We start from the raw sequence: 26,785 nt of genomic DNA, 5'->3' as shown, positions 1-26,785 counted from the left end.
CCTTGAAGCGATGATCAGAGGACAGGGGAATTTTTAGGGCGCCCAACCTCATTTTGTTTGTTCTGGCAGAGATTTGAAGACGGGTACCCATGCTGATCAGAACCTTCTACATGGAGGGAGAATTGGCTTCAGAGGGTGCACGGGTGGACCCCGGGGCCGTAGGTGTCTTGACCTGGGAGAAGGGAGCCTTGTCCACATGTGGCTACGCTAACAGTGGTGCCTGTCCGCTGGGTCCTGTGAGGACCGGCCAGCAGAGACCAGCGGCGGAGAGCGTGGCTCTGTGGACAATGCTGACGTCACAAGCCAAAGAAAACACAACTTCTTAACTGCGTGACCAGAGGGTTACATCGGTCTGCATTGGCTGAGTGCCATTCACTTAATCAACAACGGAGTCTTAAAAGGAAGTCGTGGAAGAGCTAGAACACTTTTGTCCCATGTCCCTGCTTCCTGTCTCCCCCGATTCCATGCCACCCACCCCTAGGCCTAGATCACCCAGCCTTGCTTTGCACAGAAGTGCCAGGAAGGAGCAGAATGGGTGATCAATGACATGCGCCACATTGGGACAACCAGACCTGTTCTCCTGGACTTCTCCTAGGCCCATGGAATGCAGTTTGGCTAAGGAGAAAGATCTTCATCCCTGACAACGTCTCATAAATGGAAGGACACGTTCAACACTGGCTATGGGGAGGCCCAAATTAATAAATAAATAAAAGGTGTGATGATGATTCACTTAGTAGGGCTGTGGTAGTAGGAGTCTTCACCTCCAGGGAGCATGGTGTCCACCCTGAGTCCGACACACAGAAAATATAGTCCCGAAAGTGGACAGAAGGAACAAATGGATGAATGAATGAATGAATATATAGATGGACAGATATACAGATGGATGATGGATGGGTGGATAGGTGGATGAGTGAATGGACGGGTGGGTGGATAGGTGGATGGATAGATGGGTGGATGGACGGATGATTGATGGATGGATGGATGGATGAGTGAACAGATGGGTGGATGGATGATGGATGGATGGATGCATGAGTGGATGGATGGGTGAATGGATGAATAAATGAAAAGATGGAATCCTGGAAGAATCATTCAGTCTCAGTTTTGGAAGATCCCTGAAAGGTGTTATTATGGGTTAAATTTCCCCCCTAAGTAGGTACTGAATTCCTAACTCCCAACCCCCAATTACTACAACCTTATTTGGAAACAGAGTCTTTGCAGATAAATGAGTTAAGATGAGATCCTCTGAACAGGCCCTAATCTAATATGACCCATGTCCTCCAAGAACGGAAACTTGGACGTGTCGACAAACACATTAGAGGGAAGACCATGGAGAGACACAGGGAGAAGACGGCCTCTACCAGCTGAGGAACCCCTGAGGCTCTCAGAACCAGGAGAGAGGACACGGAAAAGTTTTATCTTCACGGCCCTCAAGAGGAACCAACCCTGCCAACACTTTGATTTTGGACTTCTGGCCTCCAGAGCTGTCAGACAATGAATTTCCGTGGCTTTAAGTTGCCCTGTCTGTGGTACTTTGTTACAGCCGCCCCAGGAAATTCAGACAGAGGCCATCCTACGTCTTGGATGGGCAAGAAACTTGCTACAGACAGAACAGCCCACCTCATGTCCTAATGGCTGCAATGGACAGAAGGACCCTCCGTTCCCCGCCCCTGGCCTGTCCTCTGATCACACAGAAAACCCATCTCCGTGTGAGCCCCATTCAGATAACTGAGGGTGGTGAAGGCAATCTTGATTTTCAGGTTAAATGAACCTCATTCTTTCATGAGCTCCCAGACCCTTGGGCACCTGTTCTCCTCTTGTGGAGGAGCCTTCAGAGTCAAGATGGTGGGCCACCCTCCATAGACTCCATTCACATGGCTGAACAGAGGTAAAGGCAGGGAATAAATCTATTAGTGGGAGGGGGCCTCAAGGGGCACCCACTACTGGTGTACATAGTTTTATAGGATCCTGGATTAAGAAAGAAGATTGACTCTTATGAGGAAGGAAAGATCCAAGTGGAGGAAGATGAAACTGTAGGGGAAGGAAGAAAAAAAATTTGTTGGCCTCTGTCCTCTTAGGTTCTGTCCCTGGGGTCCTGCAAATTAAACTCACAGCAGCTAGAGTAATAGGAAAGAAGAAAGCAGAGTTTACACATGCAGTACGTGTACATGTGGGAGAAACTCAGCAATGAGTAGTGCCTCCAAGGGATGGTTAGAATTTGGGGTTAATGTACCTAACTTAGTGGGTGATGGAGAAGGGGAGAAATGGCCCTTATGGGAAAACAAATGTCTTTTGCAAAGGTTAGTGGGTTTTTAGGAGAACAAACAGGAGTTAAGAAAATGTGTGATAATGTTTGTCTACACAGATGTAACTGATCCTTCCACCTGCTTCACAGACATAAAATCCCCTGCAGAAGGGATTTGTTGGGGGAAGTTTTATTGCCTTCTCCCTTCAGGGGGAGATCCATGCTGAAGAGGAATTTATAAAACCTTATTTCTCAGAAATTGCTGCTTTGGATCAGATAAGGGAAGCTCCAAGAAGACGTCTTTTTTTTTTTTTTTTTTCCTGCTTCTGTTGAATCTCAAATGTCTTAAAATAATCTTGACGCCAATGTAGCGCATATCGAGGCGGCATATTCAGACCCCCTTCACCGTCCTGGGCTGAGGCACCTTCAGGAAATGTGGGAGCCCCTTGGCATGAGCTGGCCAAGAGAAAGAGGGACTCTGGATGTGGAGGGGTGACTGATGAGGTCCAGGACCTTTTGTCTGGGATTCAGTCAAGATCTGGGGTTCTAAGCTTTGCACAGGATATGGGGAAATTCTCCAGGGATGGCGAGCAGCCACTGCTGCTGGCTAAGACGGAGGGGCTGATCTTCAGGACTGTGCCACCTGGGGTCTCAGTTCCTTCGTAGCCCCTCAATCCCTCTGTCTTGGGCTCAGAGACCACACTACATCTCTGAGGTGTGGGCACAGATGGGGATCCTGAGCACGAGGGTGTCATCAGGGCCGTGCCTGCCCTTGGGACCCTTTGAAGGCTCTTCCTGGGCCACCAACCCCTCTTGTGTTGACAGAGTTGTGCCGAAGAGGGGACAAGGCCTGCACCTGAGGTCCTAGGCATCGCCGACCCCACGCACCAAACCTGTAGGACCTGCCATGTGTCCCCAGAGGACTGAGTCCTTGATGGTGTGGTATTGGTTGAACTAGACAGTCTGAGAGGACCTGGACCCAGCCTGGGTCCTTGGAAAGGGATTTTTACCTTCTCAGGTATGGAGACCTCTAAAAATGATAACTTTGTCCAGGAAAAGGAGTGAAGCTCTGACACAGGCTACCGCATGGATGGACCCTGAACACAGGATGCTCCGTGAGAGAAGCAGACACAGAAGGACACACAGGGTGTGATTCCAGTTACAGGAAATGCCCAGAACAGGCCGATCCACAGACACAGAAGGTGGGTAACTGGGGCCAGGGGGAGGGAGGAGTGACTGCCCATGGGGACAGGGTGTCCTTCAGAAAATGTTTTGAACATTGTGACAGTTGAACACTGTGACAGTTGAACATTGTGAATGTGCTAAATGCCATTGGATTGCACATGTTTAAAAGGTGATTTTTCACTTAGTCATAAAAAAGAATGAAATAATGCCATTTGCAGCCACATGGGTGGACCTGGGGATGGTCATGCTAAGTGAAGTCAGACAGAAGCAAATACCATATAATATCATTTATTTGTGGAATCTAAAAAAAGTCACAAATGAACTTATTTACGAAACAGAAAGCAACACACAGACATAGAAAACAAACTTGTGATTGATTACCAAAGGGGAAAATGGGGGAGGGATAAATTAGGAGTTTGGGATGAGCAGGGACACACTACTGCGCATAAAAGACATAAACAACAGGGTCCTACTGTGCAGCACTTTGCTGTACACCTGACACACTGTAAATCAACTATTCTTCAACTTAAAAAGATTATAAGCCTAAACGAAAACAATAAATAAAACAGTTTGCAATCCAAAAAAAAAAAAAGAAGGGACTTTTTGCTTGAGAATTCCACTTTAATAATTTTTTTAAAAAACATAACAAGCCTACAAAAAAAAAGTGCCCTCATCTTAAAGGAACCGCTGGGTGAATTTTCTCAGGAGGACACGCCCTGGTAGGCAGAACCCAGGGGAAGGACTCGAGTACCGCCAGCTCCCCGGGGGCCCGGCCCCCGCCCCCGCCCCTATTTCCATCCCACTTCGCAATCCACCACCCCCTCCCTTTCGCCAAGTGCATGACTCTTTCCAAAAGCTCAGTCCCAGATGAGACTGTGAAACTCTCAACAAACACCATTAAAAACGAGCATCATTAAATATTTCGGAGAACGTTCCTTTCCCGTCCCGTCCCCGGCTCCCAACTCTTTCCAGTCACAATCCATTCCTGGTCCTGTCAGTCAAAGGAGGAACTCTCACTGGTCATCTGGAGACACAGGAGAGACAAGGGCGGGAGATTCATGGTCAGAAGAGGAAGCGGGGTGGAGGAGACCTGCACAAGTGGCTTTTTCTCCTTTAAATTTAGACTTTATTTTTGGAGCACTTTTAGGTTGACAGCAAGCTTGAGTGGAAAGTACAGACAGTTCCGATCTGCGCCCTGTCCCCCCCTTGAGAGTTCCCCTAATTATTAACAGCTTGGTCCAGGCTGCTGCATCTGTGACAGCCCATGACGTGGTGTTCATGCATGGCCGGTAATGCAAGGATGGTTATCAGCATGTGACGAACAAGATGTTATTCATGTGTGGACACGTTGTTATTAACTGTTGAGATGTTATTAATATACAGATACATTATATTTTTTGCCAAAGGGGGAGGTAATTAGATTTACTTACTTATTTTTAGAGGAGGTACTGGGGATTGAACCCAGGACCTTGTGTACACTAAGCATGTGCTCTGACACTTGAGCTATAGCCTCCCCACCTTGGATACATTATTATTAACTAAACAGCTTCATCGGAATTTGCAGCAGGGCTCACTCTTGGTGTTGTGGATTCCATGGGTTTGGACGAATGTATAATGGCACGAATCCACCACGATGCTATAGTGCCGAGTCGTTTCACTGCCCTAAAACCACTCTGTGCTCCATCCGTTCACCCCGCCCTCTCCCCTAACCCCTGACAAGCACTGATAATTTTACAGTCTCCAGAGTTTTTCCTTTTCCAGAATGTCACAGAGTTGGAATCACACAGGAGGCAGCCTTTTCAGACTGGCTTCTTTCACTTAATAAGATGCCTTTAAGTTTCCTCCAGGTCTTTTCATGGCTTGATAACACATTCCTTTTCAGGGCTGAATAGTATTCCACTGCCTGGATGGAAACAAGTGGGATTTTTTTGTTGTTGTTTTTTGCTTTTGTTTTATTTAGAGACTTTTTTTTTTTAATTTTTGATGTACAATATTATTTAAGTTTCTGGGGTACAATACAATGATTCACAATTTTTAAAGGTTATTCTCCATTTATAGTTATTATAAAATATTGGCTGTATTCCCCATGCTGTACAATCTGCCCTGGTAGTTTATTTACTTTATACATAGTAGTTTGTGTCTCTTAACCCCCCGCCTGTATTCTGCCCCCTTCCCTTTCCCTCTCCCCACTGGTCCCGCTAGCTTGTTCTCTGTATCTGTGAGTCTGATTCTTTTTTGTTATGTTTACTACTTTGTCATATTTTTTAGATTCCACATATAAAATGACAACATACAGTATTTGTCTTTCTCTGTCTGACTTATTTCACTTATCAGAATGCCCTCCAAGTCCATCCATGTCATTGCAAATGTCTAGTTTTTTAAAAGACCAACTATTAAATGTCCCTGGACCCATCTGAGCCTCTCTCACACCCCTATCCCATGGGACCATCGAGTCCCGAGCAGAAAGGGGCTTGGCCGACAAGGATGGCGGCTACACTGCGCACTCAGCTTGAGTCTGCATTGCAACGAGTAAGCACAAAACACCAAGACACCCCCCCTGCCCCCAGTATAGACATGGCTTTCTCTGCCCGCCCCTGGGGGCCCCCAGGGGTCCAGCCTGAGGCCTCCCCAAGCTGGAAGACCCTGGGGGGTTGCACCAGCGCCCCTTAGGCTGAGATTCTGGGCTCAAAAGCTCTTCTCTGGAACCCACGTGGGGTTTCTATCACTCACTTTCCAGTGAGTGTGGACAGGCTCCCCAGATCTGCGTCCTGTGCTGCGGGATGTAGCTATGTTTCTAGGGAGACAGATTCACCCAGAAAATGGGACAGGAAGCAAATTGATGAAGACCCTCTTGAGAGTTAAAAAAAAAATTACTTCACAGGACTAGAGTCAGACAATAATAATAATAATAATGTTCTATCCATCAGCTGGTTTAAGGATGTGTGAAGAAAGCAGCGAACTTTACCCCCAGAGAGCAGCAAATATTCTGTTTCTTTTTTTTTTTTTTTAATCCTTTAATTATGCTCCAAGCGGGAAACAGTCCACTTTTTCAGAAAGAGTTCTAATTTGGGGGCAGGGTGTAGCTCAGTGGCAGAGTGTGTGCGTAGCGTGTATGAGGTCTTGGGCTCCATCCCTAACACTTCCGTTAAAAATAATGATACTAAATAAATGGAACAAGGATCGCCCAGCAATGCAGCTTGACCAACCAGGACCTCGAAGCTGAAATCAGCTCTGCCCCCCTGACAGTGGCACCCAGTCTGGAGAGTCAACCGTGGAAGAAAAACTATAAGGCAGGTCCCATGAGCTGAGCGCACACCCTCTCCAGGAAGCAAGCTGCGCCAATATTTGTTCCTGTTCAATAGCCACTTTTCATCTTACCTTGTTCTGCATTAGGGTCAATAAATATGAACATCACTCAAAAAAAATTAAATAAATAAACCTAATTACCTTCCCCCTGAAAATATATTTTTTTAATTTTTTAAAAAGAAATAGTTCTTTAAAAAAAAGAAAAGAAATAGTTCTAATTTTTGTTCAGCTTCTCAACTAAAAATTGTAGAGGTTGTCAACTAGATGAGAAAATTCATCTTCAGTTTACAAATGAATGGTACGCATCTATTTCTAATTTTACATGACAGAAACCAAAACCATAGTTGACACAAGAGGGTAGCACTTTAAAATGTGGGTTTTCCTCCCCTCCTCCAAAAAATGTGTTTGTTTCTATTTTCCCTTCAATAAGCACTCTCCGATTTACAGGCGGTTTTGTTTGTGAGCTAACTAGCCACACACAGCTACTGAGAACTTGAAGGTGTGACTAGAGCACCTGAGAAACTCAATTCACCATTTTATTTACATTTAAATACAGAAGTAGTGTAATATTTTTTTTTTCTTTTTTGAACACAGCCTCATTGTTTTGGTACATTTCATTTCCATCGTCCATTACTTATGTTATTGCTGTGGTACAAGTCAGGTATACGTTCTGTTCCTGACATCATACTGATAATTTTTTTTAACATTGTTTTATGTACAAATGCTGACATTCTGCATAGACGGATTTAAATAAAATGGATTAGTAAAACAAAAAAGAAGGAGGAGGAGATGGAGAAGAAGGAAATTGACCCAGAAGTATCCATCGATGAGCCTTCTGGGCTCCGAGCCAGTGTGAGAACAAGGCTGCCTGTGTCCTGTGTCGGGGGCTAGCTCTGGGGTCAAGGAGTTGAGAAGAATGTCAGTCAGGAAATGTGGGTCCCTTGGGGGACCCAGTCTGCCCTCCTGGGAGACTCCCCAAACCCCAGGGGATCCTTCTTTGAGTTTCCTTTACTTTCCCTCAACCAATTTCACACACCTAGGAAATAACCAGGCAGTCATTTACACTTGAGTAAGAATTTAACCCACTCCAAAGTGAGCACTTTCAGAAACAGCTCTTCCGATGGCATATAAAACTGTGTTCACCTTGAGGATGCTTCCGTATCAGTGAGCAGGTAGAGTCAGACCAGGGTTTCTCAGCCTGGCATTTAGGGCTGGGTCATGGGGGCTGTCTTGTGCACTGTAAGGTGCTGAGTAGCACCTCTGATCATTACCCACTGGATTCTATCAGCACGGCCCACCCAGTGTGACAACCAGAAGTGTCTCCAGACTTCACCAAGTGTCCTGGGGTCAAAGGTCAGGGGGTTGCAGCATTGCCTTTGGTTACTAACCACTGGCATAAAAAGATGAATAGATAAGTAAAAGGAAAATAGATAGATAGATAGATAGATAGATAGATAGATAGATAGATAGATAGGATGGATGGATGGATAGATAGATAGATACATAGATAAGATAGGTAGATAGGTAGGTATGTAGGTAGATAGATAGATATGTAGATGTGTGGTTGGGTGGATTGAAAGTTAGGTAGGTAGGTAGATAGATAGATAGACAGATAGATAATATATACATAGATGAGAGATACTCATAATAAATAGATAAGAGATATTCATAATAAATAGGTGACAAACATTCATCATACACAGATAGACAGACAGACAGAATCTTCCATGCTAGGTCAGGGTCTCTGAACCTCAGCCCTACTGACACTGGGGCTGGATGACTCTCTGTTGGGGGGCATCCTGTGCACTGTGGGGTGTGGAGCTGCATCTCTGCTCTCCCCATGCCATGTGTCAGGAGAGCATCCACACTTGTGATAACCAAAAAGATCCCCCAACAGTGACAAGTGTCCTCTGATCTGAGGGGTAAGGCTCTGGACTACATGGACACAGGGCAGGACAGACATGGGGGGATCAAGGGCCGGTGGCTACAGAAGCATCTTGATGGTAGTTGTGGTTGGCATCCACATTGAATTGACTTTAAGTAGATGGATCACCATTTATGACGTGGGTGGGCCTCGTCCAATCAGGTGAAGGGCTCAATTGCCCAATAAAATGAGGTTTCCACATTTTATGAAAGCAATTCTGTCTCAAGAGGACAAAATAGAAATCCTGCCTGAGTTTACAGCCTGTCAGCCTGCCTTGCACATTTTAGACTCATCAGCCCCCACAATTGCCAGAACCAACTCACTACAATAAATTTCTTCATAAATAAAATACACATGTGAATCTATATGCACCATCTATACATAGACAGTTGATTGTCTAGTCATGAACTCTGTGATAATCTGAGAATTCTCCTCCTTGCTAAAACAGATTCTAGGAGCTCCAGGTGTCCCTGGGCTGGTGGCTGCCTCCCTCCCGTCTCTGCTTCCGTCTCCACGTGGCATCTCCTCTGTGTCTGCGTCTCTCCTCTTCTGTCTCTTCTAAGGACACTGTCCTTGGATGCAGGGCCACCTCCTCCAGGAGGACCTCATTTTACCTTAATGAATAACAGCTACAAAGGTCCTATTTCCAAAAGAGATGACCTTCACAGGTCCCGAGTGGATATGAATTTGGAGGGGCACTATTCAGCCCAGGACAGGTGGTACCCAAACAGTAAGTGCCCACCACATTGGGGCACCACCGGGAGCTGGTTGGGTCTGAGGATGGGACCCCAGAAGATTCTCGCACCTGCCCACAGGATGCAGTGCAGAGCCACCTGGTGTCAGCAGGTCCACACCCGTCCCAGCACACGGAGGGGAGGGGCATTGACCTCTGTTGAGGTTTAAAATATCCCATTGAGTCAAAAGCATATTTTCTAACTTAATTTCAAACTCCTAATTTATTCCTCCCCAGCCTCTCCTTTTTGGTAACCATAGTTTGGGATTAACAGAAACAAACTACTATATATAAAATAGATAAACAATACAGACCCGCTGTACAGCACAGGGAACTCTACTCCATTTATTGTAAAACCTATAATGGAAAAGAATCATAAAATACATATATGTATGTATGTATATAACTGAATCACTTTGCTGTATACCTCAAACTAACATTATAAATCAACTACACTTCCATAAAAAAAAAATTTTTTTAAGTATGTTTTCTTTCCTCTTAGGATTGAGCAATTCCATTCCTAAGTATGGACGCAAAATAATTGAAATTAGGGGCTTGAACGAATGGAGATCTGCTTCCCGTGTTGGTCACAGCATGATTCACAACAGCCGAGAGCCAGAGACAACCCAGGTGTCCGTCTACGGATGGACATCTGAGCAACGTGTGGTCCATCCATGCAGGGGGTTATTACTGAGTCCTAAGAAGGAAGGGAATTCTGACACACATGGGTAAACCCTGAGGACATGATGCTCAGGGACAGAAGCCAAACACAAAAGAACAAATCCTGTGTGATCCCCCTCATACAAGGTCCCTAGAAGAGTCAGATCCATAGAGACAGACAGTAGATGGTGGGGCCAGGGGCTGCAAGACGAGGGTGGGGAGTGAGTGTTTAACAGGGACAGAGGTTCAGTTTGGGAAGATGACAAAGCTCTGGAGACGGATGGTGGGGATGTTTGCACAACAATGTGAATGCCCTTAGTGCCCGTGATTCATTGCACTTAGAAATGACAGAGGGCGAGGGTAGAGCTCAGTGGTGGAGGGCAGTTAGCATGCACAAGGTCCTGGGTTCAATCCCCAGTACCTCCACTAAAAAGAAAAATAAGTAAATAAATGTAATTACCCACCCCTCAAAAGAAGAAAATTAAAAAAAAAAAAGATGGAGGTGGTCGATTTTATGTTGTGCATTTTATCACCATTAAAAATAAATTTTATTAAAAGACATGTTCTCCCTCTGAAATATAAAAAGAGTTTTATTTTAGGGGAGGACCCCAAATTGGAAGGAAGGACCAGACGTAGGAACAGCCACCCGCCCCTAAACTCTCAGACGTCCCTAAAGCATCAGAGAAGTGCCTCCTCATGGCCATGGGTCACACACTGAGCAAAGCTGGTCCTTATTTGGCATCGAGCCTCGTCTGGTATGACGTTTAGCCATGATGTGTTTCCACTCCCACTTTCTGTGGGCCCTACTTCCCCTTTGTGGACGATGCCTGTGGAATGAGCCTTTGGAGATCGGCTGCAGGGACATAGGCGGGGTGGCAGGGGGATGCCTTTGTGGGCGTTTGTGGGATGTGTCACCTGCTCTGTAGTCACAGCCACATCGTCTCCCCGGCGTCACCGCCGGCCTTCCCACCAGCGTGTCTTCTTGAAACAGTCCCACCACCCACAGTCCTGACTCACCGACACATGTCAGGAGGGCCAGGGGTCAGCAGTACGCACACATGGTATGTTTCGGGGCCCAGGGCGCCGGAAGCCCGGAGCTGGAGCAGGCACACCGTGCCAAGCAGCCTGTCCATCAAAGTCCCCGGCTGGTGGCATATTTAGGAATCTGTTGCCTTTTTCGAAATGCGTCCCTTGCTCTGCTCCAAATTCACACTTGCTTTCATACGCAATGCTCACTACTTTCCTTAAAGGTACCCCCCTGCCCTGACTGTCGACACGGCACTGGGACCTGCCCCCACAGGTGAACGGCTGACCCTCTAAAAGGCATGAAAAATGTACATTGCTTTTCCCACCAAAATCGCACCTTTTCTTTACTCTTGCTTTAATCACGACGTGAGTGTTTCCTTCTCCCCGCGACAGTGGCCGGGACGCCCATAATGCTCCTCTAAAGCACTCGGGCACGTTCCGAGCAGCTCCGGAGGTGTTTTGGCCGTCTGCCTTCATCCCCACTTAAGTGGTAACGAAAAAGAAAGAAGGGGAAAAAAAACCCTGTAAGGCCTTTTTCCAAAAGACCCCGAGGCACAGGTCGGAACACACTTCGAGCTTCATTTATAGAAGTGATTTGCAGTTACAGCCCATGGTGCGGGAACTCTAGAATGAGCCCCAGTCTCCTGGCACCGAAATTCTTGACCCTGAAAATTGATATTTTGCCCCAAGAAACGGCCCTCCCGGGAACCGCCGCTGAAGCTGACTCACTGAAACAGGCCTTTGTAACCTTCAGAACCACAGGCAGCCCTTAATCTACTGGCTCACAGAGGGCTTTCCGGAGCCCCGGGCGGCGCTGCTGGTCTGGAGGGGGAGCGAGCGGGCGGGCGGCAGGCCGCCCAGCGCTCGGTCCCGGGCGCCTGCGGGGTCCGGGCGGCCGCCAGCCTCTCGGAGCGGGCGGCCCAGGTGCATGTGAGCAGGGGGGCGCCGTTAAACGCCCGGGGCAGTAGCCAGACCTAAGCACCTACAAAGGTTGCAGAAAGTACCTCGGGATCAAGGGATTCCTTGATTCCTTAAGCCGGAGACCTGCGGGATTCCCCTAACCTCCGGAGCTGTGCGATCCCGCCCTGAGACTGGGGCAGGAAACTTGACGTTTGCATGTCCAGACCATGCCCTAGCCAGGATGCAGCCAGGCGGCGGGCAGTTGCAGAGCAACTACGCTGATCGCTGCTGCTCCCGTACTTCTGCCCCCGCACCCGAAGCCCCTGGAGTCCCAACACCCACACCCCGGGGGCTTCAGGTCCCTGGGCTGCCCGCTCACTGGTCTGTTTCATGTCCATGGAAAGACTCCGGGTGGAAAAAGAAATTAAGTTTGCGGCCGCTGTTGAGGTGTGTTCATCCTGAGAACCCTGTGTGTGTATGTCTGGCAAAGGGAGACACAAGTTTTCCTGGTTATGCCTCCACTGGTTATTTTTTCAGTGGGCAAACCAAACAGTCCCTGACTTTCTCCATCAATATTTTGTCTGCATCAACAAAATGCGTACAGGATGCAGTGGAGGACACCCTGAATTCAGAGGAACGTCCGTGTCCCCGGGAAAGGACCATCAAATGCTATAAAGCAGCACGCGAACCACCGGGGACCACGAAACAGCGAAGAAAGTATGCTGCAAGCACTGTGTCTAGGACACAGAATCCACCCTCTGCTTTGGTTTACGAGAAATAGAATTGGGGCAGGAAATAGAAGACAGACAATTCAAAGCTAATTTGGGATCAGGGTGAGTGAAGCCGAGGTTCTCAAACTGGGACGTGCGTTTGAATCACGCGGAGGGGAGGGTCCGGGGAAGATGCAGACGGAGTGGGGGCAGTGGGACGAGACTCTGCACTTCCAACCTGCCCCCAGGTGATGCGGTGCTGCTGGCGCCAGGACTCCTCCATCCCCCACCCCATGGAAAGGGAGGTCATCACAGTTTATGGGATGGAGGGATAAAAACGAACGAAGGCACAGATCGAATGCCGGTCTCTAAATTGAGTTTAGACTTCACCACCTTGTGGAAAATACGCTTTTATTTTCCATCCACAGCGGCCGTCTGTAGCCACCCCCCACTGCCCCATACCACAGCCGCGAGGCTCTCGGACAAAGTGGAAACATAACTTTTGACCGAGGAGCGGCTTTTTCGAGCAGAGACCCATGTGCCTGAGACGTAGCGGGGAGTAGAGGGCCACTGTGACTGCTGGGGAGGTGAAACCGGGTGGCTGACCACAGGGCTTCGCTGACCCCCAGCCCCCTTCTGCATAAGGATCTCCTTCCTGTCCCGGGAGTTGTCAGGGAGCCTCGGGGACTGTGCACCAGGGACGGACATTCGGGGTGAGTGGGGGTCTCTGGGGTGAGGGATGGACATTTGGGGTGAGTGGGGGTCTCTGGGATAAGTGACAGAAATTTGGGGTGATCCTGGTGGTCTTAGTGATGGAAATTTAGGGTGAATGGGAGCCTCTGGGGTGAGTGACACATTTTGGGATGAGTGGGAGATCTCTGGGATGAGGGATGGAAATCTGGGGTGAACGGGGTCTCTGGGGTGACTGTGGGCACCGCTGAGCTCCCGAGACAGGTGGTCAGGCAGGCTTCCTGACCCCGGGAGAGGAAGTGCCCAGCGGATAGAAGGCACGGTTTCTCTTTCCCCACAGCGGGCTCCTTAAAAATCCAAGGAGAGACCCCAGTATCTCTTCCTTCATTCCTGCCAGTTTCTGCTAATTGCTTTTAGTGTCAGGGCCGAGCTCTGGGGGTGGGGAAGGAGCCTGTGGCAGAAAACACTGACCACCAGCGCCAGATGCAGACAGCGGCGGCAGAGCCCGCTACAAAAGCCGCTTCTCGACCACCCATCTCAGCAGACAGCTCCCCACAAGGACCCCTCAAGGTGAGCGTCCCAATTCAGGGGACCCGCCACCCGCTAACAAGTCCAGTAATCCTGAAGCAGCCTGTGACAGGCCTGGGTGCGAAAGTACAAAGCACCGAAAACAAGGTTTCCTCTCTAGAAAATTCTAGCTGCACAAAGTTCATCCTTGCTTTTTGTCCTGTGACAAGATTCAAACCCAAGAAACAAAAGGGGAGAAACAGCTAACCCCACCACATCAAAGCTGAGCGATAAGGCTGAGTGATAATGCGCTCTGGGTGTGGGGCCGGGTGGGAGGGTGCAGCGGGGGGGACAGATGGCAGGGCAGCCAGAGCCAGGGCCCGCTGGGACCCCTGCGCGCGGCCTCCGGGGACTTCCCGCCTCCCGGCGGGGGGTGCTTTCTGGAAAGTGCACGGAGCCCCCGGCATCTCGGGTGCATCTGGCTTGTCTCCATGGGTTAAAACTTTTCCAGGAACAGGGCGCAGCCGTGGGGCCACGGAGGGAGTTTCCACAGCCTCTCTGACAATGGCGATAAGCCCGGGAGATAAGGATGCTGATCTCTGATTTAAATGAGAAAACAAAACAAAACCAAACAAAAACTGTTACCGAGTGGGTTCTGTAACCACCAGGAAAAAGAAAAAAGTTTGCACGTATTCCTGCCACTGGCTCAGACAAACTCTGGTGTGGCCGGCGTGGACCGTGTGGATGGCGTGGACCGTGGAGATGGTGGGCAAGTGCCCGGTGTGGAAGGAAACGCAAAGGCCGAAGGAGGCCTGCTTGGTGGGGCCAAGTGGCCTCTCCTGGGCTCCAGGTTTAGCCTGAGCTTCCCTCTGTACAGCCAGGTTGTCACACACGCCGGCCTCTTCCGGGGCAGGAAGTGGGGGTCTGGCTGAGGTTGGAAACCCGAGGACAGAACAATCAACAGTTTCTCTCCTGTGTGTGCCTCACACGGCATCCCCAGGAAGAAGAGTTTGCACAAGATCCCCATGGGCAGCGTAGCTCTCGCACAATGAGGGGGAGGCACCCGAGATATCCAGGTCCCAAACTGCTTGGTGCCGTGGCACCCACGCTGGGCACAACCCCTGCTTTGCCAAGGCTGTGTTTCCCAGTCCTGTGATGCTGCCACTGGGCTCCAGTCGGAGGCGCCTTTCACTGCCAGCAGCTCCTCCGAGCCCAGCGCTCCCAGACCAGATTTGCAGAGGGAGCTACCGACCCCTAGTGACCAAAACTTCCAAATCAAGGCAAGACCCCAAGGCAGGATGCCGGCCCTACTTCCTTGCCTGCAGCTTAAAGAAATTCCAGCACAGACGGACTCTCCCAAGTTCCATCCAGCAGGACCTGCTGGCCAGGGGCTTTCCTGCAGCTCAGGACTTGCTGAGTCAGAGGGTGGAGGGAGCACCAGGATGTCCCCTCTGGCCAAGGTCACCTGTTGTGGGTAGAATCGTGTCCCCCAAATGATAGGTCCAATTCCTAACCCTGGCACCTGGGAACGGGACCTTATTTGGAAATGGGGACTTTGCAGGTGGGATGGAGTGAAGGGCCTGAGAGGAGGTCCTCCTGGAGGAGGTGGCCCTGCATCCAAGGACAGTGACTTCAGAAGAGACAGAAGAGGAGACACACAGACACAGAGGAGAAGCCACGTGGAGACGGAGGCCGAGACGGGAGGGAGGAGGCCACCAGCCCAGGGATGGACGCCTGGAGCCCCCAGCAGCTGGAAGAGGCAGGAGGGACCCTCCCCAGAGCCTCCGGAGGGAGCGCGGCCCTGGGAGAGCTTGACCTCAGACATCTGGCCTCCAGGACGGGGGAGGGTGGATGCCTGTGGTTTTAAGTCCCTGGTTTGTGGTCATTTGTTATGGCCGCCCCAGGACTCACCTACAATCATGCCACAACGTGGCAGAGAAAGAAATGATCAGGAATTCCCCTGGAAACAGCTGAAATCCCCAAACTGAGTCGGTGGCTTTGCTTTCCAGGGCCTCTCGCCCACAAGCACAAGGCATAGCCAGGAGGGGGCAGTGGAGTCCCCGGGACGAGAACGCTTTGGCTGTTGGGGTTTTGCCCTGAGACACAGCTATTTGGGTAAATAAGAAAATGCGCCAAAGACCAGTGGACTGGACACCCCGTGATCCACAGGCAGTTCAAAGACACAAAAATTATGTAAAGAGAAAGACCCCAGAGAGGCATGTATTCCCCCCTCAACCTGAACCCCCAAAGCATTTGGAGAGGTCTGGGGTGGGGTCACCAGTTTCTCCCTACCAACTCGGAGGGATCCGGCACTCATCTGGCCAGACCTCCAACATCTACTGTTTCTCGGGGCCAAGAGCACCCTAAATATGAACAGTGCAAGTCGGCGGGGGGGGGGACTTTGCTGAGAGGCTCTGGGATCAGGTGGGCAGAGCTCCCGCCAAGAGGGGCCCACGGTGCCCGGTGGTGCTGCCCAGAGGGTCTGCCCCCAAGGTCATCCTTAAGCCCTGAGCCCTCACTCCAAGGAGACCACCGTCGGTCCCCGGTGGGAGGGTACGGTTGGAAATTAATTCCCAGTAAGAGTCCAGTGGTCAGTGTCCCCTTGAGGACATGCGGGTTGAACAATTCAGGGGTGAGATACAAGTATTTCAAAAGATGCAAACAAAAAACTCTATTTTCATTGCCCCCCAAGTTAGAGAAACCTCTAGCAGCAAAGAGAAAGTTGGGCAAGAAAGACCGGGGTGGGGGGCCGCCTGGGGGCTGAGCCGTGCAGCCTCGAATGGAGGGGTGCAGAGGGGACCCCGGGCTTTGCTGTGGGTCTGAGATGCAAGGGAGAGCAGTGTCTCCCAGGGATTCTGAAGACGTGTCTCTGCCTGAATTTCTCTCTTCTGATAAGGACGTTGGTCAGATTGGGCGAAGGACCCACCACTCTAACGTCTTCATCAGAATAGGTAACACTTGCAAAATCTCTGTTTCCAAATGTGTTCGTAGTCACAGGTACCAGGGGGGTAGATTTCAGTGTATCTTTGTCATGGGGGTGACAGTTAAACCCACAACAGGGGACCTCGGCCAGAGCACCTCTGACACCGTCCGGCCACCAAAGCGTCCTCGGTCCCTCCTTCACCCTCTGCCTCAGCAAGTCCTGAGCCTCAGCAAAGCCCTGGCCCGAAGGTCCCACGGGCGGAGCTCTTCCAGCTGCAGGCGGGAGAGGGAGGCCGGCCTCCCGTCTCGGGGGCCTGCCTCGATCTGGAAGTTTCGGTCACTAGAGGTCAGTAGCTCCCTCTGCAAACGCGGCCGCGGGGCGCTGGGCGGCAAAGAGAAACTGAAACTTGAAGCGGGCGGCTTGGTGGGAAGACGGGAGGCCCCGGGGTGCAGAGGGCCGGCTGAGCACCTCCCAACCCCGCCCCGAGGGTCCCCAGGCACAGGAGGACATTCAGCAGAGGGGCGCCGGAGGCCGGGAGGAGTCAGCGCAGGGGCTGCAGGAAAGCACGCTGACAGCTCGGCGTGCACCCGGAGCACCTGTCCTCTCCCCCCCAGGACGGCCTCCTGGACCCGGGTGACAGTCAGCCCAAAGCTGCCATGTGCTTCTCTGTCTCCCAGGACACGGGAAGGTGGAGACAGACGTAGCGGACAGTCCCGCCCTGAACGCAAGGAGATCACATTGTCCACTCGGTGTCTCAGACGCAGTGAGTCCCCACGGGTTCTGTTTCAGGATTTCTCACCATGTTTCCCCAGCGTTCTTCATCTTGGGCTGGGCCGGGGAGGCTGTCCTCTGCAACCCACCTTTCTTCTCCCCAAACGATGCTCTATGTTCATTTGCCTGTCTTCCCAGAGTTGGGTTTTCTCTGAAATAGGGCAGAATGGAGGGGAAGAGCCTCTCCCTTTTGCAGAATGGGTCTTACTTATGTCTCCTGACCTTAAACTTTATACATACATATTTTTTCAGATTCTTTCCCAAAATAGGTTATTACAAGACATTGAATAGAGTTCCCTGTGCTGTACAATAGGTCCTTGAGTTTATTTATTTTATATATAGTCGTGTGTATCTGCTCACCCCAAATTCTAATTTGTCCCTCCCCCCACCTTTCCCCTTTGGTAACCATCAGTTTTTTGTCTATGTCTGTGAATATATTTCTGTTTTGTAAATAAGGTCATTTGTACCATTTTTTTTTTAGATTCCACATTAAGTGATATCATATGATATTTATCTTTCTCTCTCTGACTTACTTCACTTAGAATGACAATCTCCAGGTCCATCCATGTTGCTGCCAATGGCATTATTTCATCCTTTTTAACGGCTGAGTAGTATTCCATCGTGTAAATACACCACATCTTCTTTATCCAGTCATCTGTCAATGGACAGACTTAGGTTGCTTCCATGTCTTGGCTACTGTAAATAGTGCTGCTGTGAACATTGAGTACATCTTGACCTTAAATGTTTGCAATTCTTTTCATTAGGAAGTAAATCAGAACATCCCAAAAGCAGAGACTACCCGCTCATCACTAACCCGGCTTCAGGAACGTGCAGACTTTACCTGTCTCCCCACTGAACCTCGGTTCTACCTGGAAGGTGAGACTTTACAGGAGAAGAAATAAAATGGTAGGGTAAGTCCCAAGGAGAGGTCTTTGCTGAAGGAACAGGCATGGTGTCCACAATCTACTTGGCTTCCTAAATAATGGACACAAAAGTGACACTGATGAAGATGTTCTGGACACTTCCACCCCACCTTGACCCGCCAGGACTGAGGAGGATTGTGCCAGAAGTGGGTGCCCCTCAGGAACCCTGGTGTCTCGGATCCCTGGGGCCTCACCTGCGTCTCCTGCACCTGTGTCCCTGTCACCCAGGACTCTTCTGCGCCCTCGTGGGCTGACAGCCCAGAGACGCCTCCTCCTCTGCCTGGAAAATGCACCCAAGACGGACAATACATCAGGTTCCACGGAGCAGACAGACTCCCCTCCTTCTGCCCTCAGTCCGTGGAGCCCAGGTGACTTCGGTGTTACACCTGCTTCCAAGCCCAGCAGCCAAGAAGTCCCAGGTCATCTCCAGCACCTTGAAGATCTGCCTTGGAGTGTCCTGGGGCGGCTGTGACGAAGTGCCCCAAACTGGGGGCTTAGAACCACAGGCATCCATCCTTCCCCAGAGCTGGAGACCAGACTTCTGAGGTCAAGGTGTCCCAGGGCCGCACTCCCTCCAAAGGCTCCAGGGGAGGGTCCTCCCTGCCTCTTCCAGCTTCTGGGGGCTCCAGGCGTCCATCCCTGGGCTGGTGGCCGCCTCCCTCCCATCTCTGCCTCCGTCTCCACGTGGCGTCTTCTCTGTATCTGTGTCTCTCCTCTTCTGTCTCTTCTGAGGTCACTGTCCTTGGAAGTAGGGCCACCTCCTCCAGGAGGACCTCCTCTCAGACCCTGCACTCTATCCCATCTGCAGAGACCCTGTTTCCATATATGGCCCCATTCTGAGGTTCCAGTGGACATAAATCAGAGGACACTTGTCAGCCTCCTCCAGGGAATTCCTGTGCCTTTTTTTCATTTATATTTCTTTCTGTTTTACAGAAGTATAGTGAATTCCAATGTGTCCTGTGTCTTTAACCAGGACACCCCAGGGACCTCCTTGGGCTGGCTCACTGAGTGATCCCAAAGCAGCCCAGAAGCCGGGTCACTGCATCCGCGAAGAGAGAGTGCCCATTAGCATCATGCAGCCAGGTCCTGTTTCAGTGTGGTGGCCACATTCTCCAAATTCGTTGTCAGCAGACAGACCACGGAAGAACGTCTTCCTGGAATTTCTGCTTCAAGATGGTCCACAGCTGAGTGAAGTAAGACAGACAGAGACACATATAGGGTATCACTTGTACGTGGAATCTAAAACAAATTTTTTTTCAAATGATGCAAGTTCTATTTACAAACCAAAAATGAACTCAGAGACATAATGAACTAACTATGGTTATTAAAGGGGAAAGGAGGCGGGACGGATAAGTCAGGAGTCTGGGATGGGCAGATACACATGACTGTATATAAAATAGATAAACAGGAAGGTCCTACTGTAAGCACAGGGAACTATATCTTGTAACAACCTAAATGGAAAAAATATGAAAAGACAATATTTATATATGTCTATGCGAAAAAAAAAAATATGTTCCTTCTTCTGCCTGAGGGTCCAGGTATGTCAAATTCCAGAGATTCCGCACCCATGGGACCACACGGGTGTGGCCTCACCCGTGCGTCGGACAGTCAGGTGTTTTGCTATTAAAGACTCCCTCCCTCAGGCTGCAGCCTGGAAGTGGAGGTCGCGGAATCCGTCTGCACCCCTTGTGGTTTTCAGTCTGCCCCCCTCACCTCATTCCAAGATCGCACCTTGACAGGGATGCTGGGCCCGGCAGAGCCGGACACAGGCTTGTCGTCGAAGCCATGCTCACGTCCCAGATGCACCATGAGGCCAAACAAACGGAAACGCTGGAGTTTGCAGCCGAGAAAGGTTTATGGCAGGACCCCGCCAGGGGAAGGGGTGGCCCCAAACTCCCCATGGTTTGAGGGGAGACATTTCTAATAGGCAAAATGTGGGGTGGGGGCTGCAGGGGTGTGACTTGTCTTCTGATGGGCCGGTGGGGAGGCACCAGGACGGGGCTCCAGGAATCCTGGGCTCAGCCTGAAGGCGCCATCCTCCACCTGGGCGGGGGCCTCAGTTCCTTCAGGAGAACTCGGACGCATTGTTCTGGATGTGCCTCCCCAAGGCTGCACTCTTGTTTCTTGAAGGTTGTTCCCTCGTTCTCTGCATCCCCGCCCTTCCCTGATTAGCTACTGTTTTGACTCTGTCCTTTGGAGCTCAGGGAAGGCCCAGGAGGCTGAAGGAAGTCTGTCCCACTAACAAGAAACGGGAAGTGGGGGGAAGGGACAGTCCTGCTTGGTTTTACCCTGAAGGGCAGAGTCAGGGGAGTTGACTCAGGTGACAGGTCTGAACGCCTGGGAGGAGGTGGGGTGGAGGGACGGGCCAGGACCCAGGGCAGCCTGAGATCACGGGGTCCCCAGGGAGGAAGAGGGTCTTGTAGACACCCACACACAACGGCTTCTTCAAGAACCACAGCGGGGCTGAGACAGGAGGGAAGGGGCGGGGCAGAGCCTTGAAAGGAGTGACACAGGAATCAGCACCAAGCTGGCACAGAAGTCAACTCCCAGCGGACCCGGAGGCGCAGGGTGGCGGGCGCTTCGCCCTCGTGTAGACCTTGAGCGAGGCTACGCTCCTTGTAACGCATCAGCAGGGCCAGTGGCGCTCCCACGGGCGCCGTGCCTGTCCCAGGCTGACCCTGAGAGGTCGGAGAGTGGGCGGTGGTCCAGTCCCTGGGGATCCCCGCCCCTTCCCCAAAGCAGCTGGAACAATCCGCCTACTTGTCAGCATGTGAGATAACAGGGCCCATAAAAACCAACAGCCCACAGCTCGTGGCCTTTCTCTTGCCTTGTGAGACGGCCGCACTCTGTCTGCGGAGCGTGTTTCTGCTTTTCCTTTAAAGTGAGCGCCCAGCCCAGCACCTCGCGGCCTCTCCGGCCACCTGAGACGGCCGCACTCAGTCTAGGGCGCGTGCATCTCTCTGAATAAATCCGCTTTTACTCAAGTGTGGCTCGCTCTTGAATTCTTTCCTGCACGGAGCGAAGGACCCACACTTGGCGGGGCGCATCCCAGGGACCTACCTGGCACCTGGGACACGGCCATCCTCTCCTGCCCCAGATGTTTCCTGCATCAGTGGGGCCTTCAACTAGGAGTCTCGCTCTGCTGTGTAAATTTTCTGAGGATGAAAGTCTGTCCCACTTCTGACTTCCAAGAAAGCCAGCTCCTGGAGACGTTGCAGGGGGAAGGGACCCTCCTACACTGTGCATGCGAAGGCAGACTGCTGCAGCCGCTACGGAGAACAGCCTGGTGATTCCTCAAAAAACTAAAAATAGGACCAGGAGGAGACGGCGTGGAGTCCCGGCGGGTCAGGCAAAAAAGCTAAAGAGAACCGAAAAAGTTCCCAAGCCTCCTGCCAAGCCGAGCAAAGTAGCGGAGGACACGGAGGAGGAAGAAAGAGAGACCACGTCCCAGGCCCGATCTGCAAGGGCCAGTGGGAAAATAAGGAACAAATTCTCATCTTTTCTTCCAGAGAAGTGAATTTCAGAACAAGACATTTAAAGCAAGATTTGAGAATGTTGATATCTCCTTCTTTTTTTTTTTCCCCTTTTTCAGTTTTATTGGGTAGAATTGTTACTGTTCAACTGCACACACACATTACACTGCATGTAAATACATGTGCACGATGTACTGCACATGTTTTTTTACTTTACATATGTGTGCTGTGCATTGTCTCTGAGAACAATTTAGAGCTTCAGCTTTTTAAACTTACATAGTTGTCAAAGGAATCAAGCCAGCCCCAAAATAAGAATCAAAAGAATGCAGTCATCCAGTCATAAATCGGCTGACATATATTCAAGAAATCAGTCATCAGAGTTATAAATAATGACTAATTCAGTTGTGTCCTTATTTATTTTATTTATTTACTTATTTTAGATTCCACATATAAGAGATCTCATATGATCTTTTTCTTTCTCTTTCTGACTTATTTCACTTACAATGATCATCTCCAGGTCCATCCATGTTGCTGCAAATGACATTATTTTATTCTTTTTCATGGCTGAGTAATATTCCATTGTATAAATACACCACATCTTCTTTATCTAGTCATCTGTTGATGGATGTTTGGAATCTTTCCATGTCTTGGCTGTTGTAAATAGTGCTTCTGTGAACCCTGGGGTGTAGGTGTCTTTTTTAATTTTATTTTTCTCTGGGTATATGCTGAGGAGTGGGGTTGCTGCATCCCATGGTAAGTCTATGTTTAGTTTTTTTAAGGAACCTCCATACTGTCCTCCATAGTGGCTTGTTGAGGCCTCCTCCCAAAGCAGACACTAAAATGGATCGGAAAGATAAGTTATTTGTTGATTAACGAGGTTTGTGAAATGAAAAAACTGAAATAAATGTATTGATGTTGAAGCTAAGAAAAAACAAGGTCTCTGTATGTGGCTTTCAAACTCACCTCATGGACCATCTGCTAAACTCCTTGTTCAAAATATTCACACCCTAGAGGAGCTACTGATGACTGGAAACTGAAAAAAAAGGTTTTCAGTCCTACTGTACAGCACAGGGAACTATATTCCAATGTCTTGTAATAACCTCTAAAGGAAAAGAATCTGAAATAAAATAAATATATATATAGCTGAATCATTGTTCTGTACACCTGAAATTAGCACAATGTTGTTAATCCACTCTACTGCAATTTAAAATGATAAAAGAAATAAAAATAGAAGAAAAATTTTAAAAACAAAATGCTAGGAAAGAAATAAGGAAGGAAGGAAGACAGAAGAGAAAGACAGGAAGGAAGGAAGGAAGGAAGGAAGGAAGGAAGGAAGGAAGGAAGGAAGAAGAAAGAAAGAAAGAAAGAAAGAAAGAAAGAAAGAAAGAAAGAAAGAAAGAAAGAAAGAAAGAAAGAAAGAAAGAAAGAAAGAAAGAAAGAAAGAAAGGAAGAAAGAAAGAAAGAAAGAAAGAAAGAAAGAAAGAAAGAAAGAAAGAAAGAAAGAAAGAAAGAAAAGAAAGAAAGAAAAGAAAGAAGAAGAAAGAGAAGGAAGGAAGGAAGGAAGGAAGGAAGGAAGGAAGGAAGGAAGGAAGGAAGGAAGGAAGGAAGGAAGGAAGGAAGGAAGGAAGGAAGGAAGGAAAGTAAAGAAAGAAAAGAAAGAAAGAAAGAAAAGAAAGAAGAACCAAACCCAGCCCAGCCCAGGCTTCGCGTTGCCGGAAGGTGCCCCCTCCAGACGCTGAGCTGAGACAGGATGGGGCCCCGACCGTCCCCCCGGGAAGTGCAGAGGCTGGCTCAGTCAGGAAGTTGAGAAATTCTGGCTGACGCCGTTTGGAAATATGTCTCAAAGCATATGCTTCCATTTCTGGGGAAAGAGATGTTGCAACTTGCCGGCCTACACCCTCCCCGGAAAGCTCGCTGAGGTCCTGCCTCTGAGAGGCGGCCGGCCCCCACCTCTGTCTCTCTCTGGAAGAGCAGCTGTCTCTGCCCCCCTCTTTCTTCTGGGACCTGAAGGAGAGTCCGGAGGGCGCGGAGGGAGGGAGGGTGTGAGTCTGGGGCAAAGGAGTATGTCCACCAAGCACCTAGAGCCGGCTTCTCAGATCAGCGCTGGGGGCCCTGGGGCGGGACGGCTCTCTGATGGGGGGCGTCCTGTGCACCGCGGGGTGTGGAGCTGCACCCCTGGCCTCCGCCCTCCAGATTCTGGAAGCACTCCCCACCCTAATGTCCCCGGGCATCACCAAGTGTCCCCTGTGGGGAAGAGAGCAAAATCTCCCCCAGCTGGAAACGCCTGTTGGACGGCATGTCAGCAAACCCACCTCTGGGAGGCTGGGGCGGGGGGCAGGTCTGGTGCGAAGTAGGGCCGAAGCTGAATTGAATCCGCGAGAAGGCGGGTCTGGTGTGGATGAGGAAAGTGGTGCCTGGACGCTGACCGCTCGGCTGGTACCACCGGGCTCTCCAGCTCCGCATGTCACCGGCGGGGCCTTAGACGTGGCTCTTTGCGAGCTCAGGGGAAGGCGGGCTGGGGGATCTCGGCCCGGCTGTGGGCGGGATTGTCTACACAGCCTGGAGCCGCCCCCACTTCCCTATTTAGCGCCTGGCGTCAGAGCCACGGCTCCAGCATCTGAGTTCAGTAAAATCTGCCCCGACGCAGACACCCAGCGCCTCCTCACCATTTCTTACTAGGCTGTGACTCTCAGACTGGCTGCCCCAGATCTGCTTTAGAAAAAGCCACCTTTTGAAAACGATTCAATCCTCACCGAAGTGCATTCCTGTTTTTCTGTCTCATGGCAACGGGACAGCTCGTCAATGGTCCCGCTGACCTTCTTGAATATGCTTTTATTTTGTTTCCACCCTAGTCAGGACAGCCTTTAAAATGAATGGGCATCTTGTTTTTTTGTTTTTGTTTTTTTTCTGATGGTGACACACCCAGAAAGACAGAACCCGTTTCTCATCAGGGAAAAAAAAAAAATTAAGAAGAGAACATTAAATTTTTTTCATCTACATTTAGAAATTTTCGAATAAGAGAAATGATGAGGAAAATAATGCAGGAGTCGTGGGATTTCACAAACGTTATTCAGTTGCCCTGTTTCTTTTTGTCGTTCATTAATTCATTCTTCATTTTCCTGCATTCATTCATTCAGCCAATAGATACTGCATACAACATGTGCCCTCATTCCAGCCGCTCAGGCTACGACCGAACTTCCCCACCCCTGGGCCTGGGCCACCGGAACATCGGCGTTGCAGCTAAGTTTTCAGAAACAAATTATATACAAGAGGAGAGTTTTCATTGCTGTGGAGGGAAGTGAGGAGGCAGGCAGCCTCAGGAAGGGTTCGAAATAATCCACGGTCTCGAATGACCAAGAAGGTATTGAATATAGTTCCCTGTGCTCTACAGAAGAAATTTGATTTTTATCTATACAGTGGTTAATATTTGCAAAACTCAAACTCCCAAATGTACCCCTTCCCACCCACTTTCCCTGGTAACCATAAGATTGTTTACTATGTCTGCGAGTCTGTTTCTGTTTTGTAGATGAGTTCTCTAGTGTCCTCTTTTTTCTCTCCTTTTTTTTAGATTCCACATATAAGTGATCTCATATGGTATTTTTCTTTCTCTTTCTAGCTTACTTCACTTAGAATGAAGATCTCTAGGTCCATCCATGTTGCTGCTAATGGCATGATTTTATTATTTTTCATGGCTGAGTAGTATTCCATTGTATAAATATACCACAGCTTCTTTATCCTGTCATCTGTCGATGGACATTTAGGTTGTTTCCATGTCTTGGCTGTTGTAAACAGTGCTACTGTGAACATTGGGGTGCAGGTGTCTTTTTTAATTAGAGTTTTCTCCAGATATATGCCCAGGAGTGGGATTCCTGGGTCATATGATAAGTCTGTTTTTAGTCTTTTGAGGAATCTCCATACTGTTTTCCACAGTGGCTGCACCAAACTGCATTCCCACCAGCAGTGAAGGAGGGTTCCCTTTTCTCCACACCCTCTCCAGCATTTATTGCTTGTGGACCTTTGAATGATGGCCATTCTGACTGCCTTTTTTTTTCCCAGAAATTGACAAGTTTTTCCTAAAATTCGTACAGAAATGCAAGGGATTCAGAATACCCCAAAACAATCTTGAGAGGATCGAGGATGGAGGAGTCCTGCTTCCTTGGAGTGAGGGATGGGCGGTGATTCCCCTTCTCATCCACCAACCCAAACCTTGGTGACCTGTCACCCACCCCGGGGCACATCCAACCCACCCACCCACCTGCCAGCAGCAGCAGTGGAGCGGAGGGTTGGAGCTGCAGGGAATCACGTAACCTTTCGCTCCTCATGTGCCACGTCCTTCCGTACTCAGTATCACAGTGTGACCCATGACAAAGGTTACACCTGACCTTTCATCAAGGTTAAGACATATGGTGTCAGGAAAAAAAAAAAAAAAAAAAACTCAAACCCCAAAGAGAGAAAGTAAAAATGAGAATACATTGTGCCTTCTGTTAAAGTGACAGAGTGTCCAGTTACCAGCAGCCTTGTACTGGCCCCCCAGCCCGTTCCTCCACGCCCTCCCCAGGCAGCCGCAGAAGGGCCCTTGCAAGCCACCCGAGGCCAGGCAGGGTCTCCTTTACTCCCGTGCCCATTGCCCACAGCCTGGTGGATCTCGGAGCGGATCTGAAAAAGTCAGGGCGAAAGCAGAAAGGGTGAATTAGCAGATACACACTACCGTATATAAAATAGATAAACAGCAAGGACCTGCCGTGTAGCACAGGGAACTATATTCAGTTCCTTGTAACAACCTTAATGAAAAAGAATTTGAAAAACAATATA

At 49.6% G+C, this 26,785-nt stretch overlaps 2 long non-coding RNA genes across 3 annotated transcripts; one reads left to right on the top strand and one right to left on the bottom strand.

The window, feature by feature from the left end:
• The first annotated feature begins 17,188 nt into the window (after positions 1-17,188).
• Positions 17,189-22,510, top strand: LOC135320401 (uncharacterized). 2 transcript variants are annotated; one of them, XR_010379566.1, is made up of 4 exons: positions 17,189-17,569; positions 18,342-18,453; positions 18,729-19,052; positions 19,434-22,510. It is a non-coding gene; the product is annotated as an uncharacterized LOC135320401 (long non-coding RNA). The 2 variants fall into 2 exon arrangements; XR_010379565.1 differs by having other exon boundaries at positions 17,194-17,569; positions 18,729-22,510.
• Positions 22,511-22,659: 149 nt separating this feature from the next.
• LOC135320402 (uncharacterized) lies at positions 22,660-24,518 on the bottom strand. The gene is made up of 3 exons (XR_010379567.1): positions 24,286-24,518; positions 22,937-23,090; positions 22,660-22,808 (listed from the first exon to the last, which is right to left on the bottom strand). It is a non-coding gene; the product is annotated as an uncharacterized LOC135320402 (long non-coding RNA).
• Positions 24,519-26,785: the final 2,267 nt, after the last annotated feature.

Source organism: Camelus dromedarius, chromosome Y (assembly GCF_036321535.1).
Source record: "Camelus dromedarius isolate mCamDro1 chromosome Y, mCamDro1.pat, whole genome shotgun sequence".
In the NCBI taxonomy this organism is placed as follows: domain Eukaryota; kingdom Metazoa; phylum Chordata; class Mammalia; order Artiodactyla; family Camelidae; genus Camelus; species Camelus dromedarius.
Note: the sequence above shows the minus strand (reverse complement) of the source record. Positions and strands in the feature narration are given on the sequence as shown.